This window comes from Meleagris gallopavo, chromosome 30 (genome assembly GCF_000146605.3).
Source record: "Meleagris gallopavo isolate NT-WF06-2002-E0010 breed Aviagen turkey brand Nicholas breeding stock chromosome 30, Turkey_5.1, whole genome shotgun sequence".
In the NCBI taxonomy this organism is placed as follows: Eukaryota; Metazoa; Chordata; class Aves; order Galliformes; family Phasianidae; genus Meleagris; species Meleagris gallopavo.
Genome location: NC_015040.2, coordinates 1,138,277 through 1,141,365, shown reverse-complemented (window position 1 = coordinate 1,141,365; position 3,089 = coordinate 1,138,277). Strand labels below are relative to the sequence as shown.

At 53.2% G+C, this 3,089-nt stretch overlaps 1 long non-coding RNA gene across 1 annotated transcript; it reads right to left on the bottom strand.

The window, feature by feature from the left end:
• Nucleotides 1-440: 440 nt before the first annotated feature.
• LOC104914656 lies at nucleotides 441-3,081 on the bottom strand. Its single transcript, XR_004162102.1, has 3 exons — nucleotides 2,682-3,081; nucleotides 2,434-2,525; nucleotides 441-750 (listed from the first exon to the last, which is right to left on the bottom strand). It is a non-coding gene; the product is annotated as an uncharacterized LOC104914656 (long non-coding RNA).
• Nucleotides 3,082-3,089: the final 8 nt, after the last annotated feature.

Genomic DNA, 3,089 nt, shown 5'->3' with positions numbered 1-3,089 from the left:
CATTCTGCAGCAAAAACAGAGGGCACGGCAGCCACCTCGAGGCACAGAACCTGGTTATTCCAGACTGACTGATCAGAAGGGATCGCAGAGGGTAGAAACGTTGTACCAAATTCAGGAGTCCTGCCTGGACTGAGGCTCTTCTTTGGAGCACCACCACTAAATGGGAGAGCTGGTCGGCTTGAAGGGTGATCCTGAAGGGGAAAAAAAAGCAGAAAGCATTCCTTGTCTCAGGGCCTGAACACCTGCTGGACCTTCCCCTTTCATTCCAGGTGAAAGAGACTTTCCTTTTTATTCCTCCCAGGATAAAAGTAGGCTCTTAGAGCCTGCATTTCCACTGCAACGGCAGCGTGATTTTCACCTCGTGTCCAAGACAAGAAAGCATCTTTGTAGCCTCTCTCCATCTCAGAGTGGGACATAACACCCGAGTAACTGTCAAAAGCTCTCCGTTAAACTGATTTATTTTTGTTAGATGGGTTCACGTGGGGCTCTCAGAACCCCTCCGTGCCCCAAAGAGCCCCTCTCCTCTCCGCCTGCAGGGCCACACTCCTCCATGTGCTGCTCCACCACTGTCCCCATCCCTGCTGACACACAGCCCCTCTGCTCGGGGGAGGTTATAATCCTCTCTTTTCAGAGGCAGACACGCAGGCCAGCTGGAGGCAGCCCATTAAAGTGCCATTTACTGGGCACAAGCGAATTTGTGTTCCCCAGGACTGGGATTTGCCAAGATTATACCATAAATTAGAGCGTTTCCTGGAAGAAAGTAAAGAGAGAAGAAGAAAAAAATATGATAAAATGGAACATTTTGTAGCCAAGGTGAAAGCCAATAAAGGAACATTTCATTTTTTGCTTGGAAGGGAGCAGCAGCAGGTTGTTATGGGCAGAAGGAGGGCTGAGATGCTCCTTCCCTTCACCTGCACGCGGGGTCAGCAGCTTCTGTGCAGGAAAACACTGCCTCACACGGGATGGAAAATGCAGGCAGCATCACTTCGGAGCACATACAACGTGTTGCACGGGGCGTGCTGCAGGAATGAGACCTGCTCCAAGAGCTCCCCGTGCACTCCAAGGGGTTTTCAACCAAAAAGAAGGCACCAAAAATGGGGACCTCAGCACCGATCTGCTCTGGGGTGACGGCCCACCCCATTTCCAACCCCGATTCCTCAGGGACACAAAGCCTGCCTGCACTATTAATAATCCTTGGCAGGAAGCTGTCACAGATTTCACTAATATGGAGACGTCGGAGGGAAAAAGCAACTGCACAATATGCAGGAGCTGTCACAATAACTCAGCTGCTATATTGTTCTCTTTAAAAATAAATAGCACAACAGCCCAGCCTTCATTGCTGGAGCCATGACGTGTGAGGTTTTATTTTTAATCAGTAAATGCACTGATTTTTCAAGACAGACAGCCGAAATTGAGGAAGGCTTCCTGTGCACACACCAGCCCTGCTCCTCTCTGCTTGTTTTTGCCATGCAGGGATCCAGCAGTGTTTCTCTGTTCACTGGAGCACTGCTGCCTCTGCCCATAGGGCTCTGCTGCTCTGGGCATGGTTTCTTCCAGCAAAGGAAAGCAGAGAAGAGGGAGTGCATTGTTGTGGGGATCCCTGGGGCATTGCAAGTCAAAAATTGAGCCCCACATTGCAATGGTGGGGTCTGCACTGTGATGGTGAGCCTTGCAATATGATGGTGAGCCCTGCGCTGTGATACTGAGCCTGTGCTGTGATGGTGAGCCCTGCATTGCAATGGTGAGCCCCATATTGCAGTGGTGAACCCCATACTGCAATGGTGAGCCCCATATTGTGATGGTGAGCCCTGCACTGTGATGGTGAGCCCTGCACTGTGATGGTGAGCCCCATATTGCTGTAGTGAACCCCATACTGCAATGGTGAGCCCCATATTGTGATGGTGAGCCCTGCACTGTGATGGGGAGCCCTGCATTGCAATGGTGAGCCCCATATTGCAGTAGTGAACCCCATACTGCAATGGTGAGCCCCATATTGTGATGGTGAGCCCTGCACTGTGATGGTGAGCCCCATATTGCAATGGTGAACCCCATACTGCAATGATGAGTCCCACATTGTGATGGTGAGCCCTGCACTGTGATGGTGAGCCCCATATTGCAATGGTGAGCCCTGCATTGCAGTGATGAGCCCCATATTGTGATGATGAGCCCCACACTGTGATGGTGAGCCCCATACTGCAATGGTGAGCCCCATACTGCAATGGTGAGCCCCATACTGCAATGGTGAGCCCCACACTGTGATGGTGAGCCCTGCATTGCAATAGTGAGCCCCACACTGTGATGGCACGATGTGATGGTGAGCCCCACATTGCCAGGGGGCTCAGATCCTGCAGCATCAAGCCAAGGATCATAAAGAACTGGGGAGGGGGCTTCGCTGATTGCCAAGTTTGCCAAGGGCAGATGTGCCTGACCCACCTGGTGGCCTTCAGTGATGGCATCGGTGGACAAAGGAAGGGCAACTCAAGTTGCCAGGCTGCAGTTGTGCAGGGCCTTTGCATGGCCCCAAACTGCAAAATGGGAGAGAGATGGGGTTTGTTTGGTTGGATGGTCACAGCTGGGGAGCTGTGGTCCATAGCAGTCCCACAGTCGTCCCCCCACCTATGGAGGGACAGTGGGCAGGGAGGGGGCTCCATCCCATCTGCTCTGCCCTTGTGAGGCCCCACCTGCAGTGCTGCATCCAGGTCTGGGTCTCCAAAACAGGAGGGATGTGGAGCTGTGGGAGTGGGAGCAAAAGATGCTCAGAGTGCTGAAGAACCTCTGCTATGGAGACGTGTTGATGGAGCTGGGGGTGTTTGGCTCCAGGGAGACCTCACTGAGCCTTCCAGTACTGGGAGGTACAGGCAGGAGGGGGAGCGACTTTTACCTGTCTGATAGCAATAGGGTGAGGGGGAATGGCTTCAAACTAACAGAGGGGAGACTGAGGTTAGATGTGAGGAAGAAATCTTTTACCCAGAGGCCACGAGGCCCCAGCAATGCTGCCCAGAGCTGTGGGTGCCCAACCCTGGAGGTACCCCGTGCAAGGGACAGGCTGGGCAGGCTGAACTGGGGGGGTGGGGGTACCCAGGGTGGAG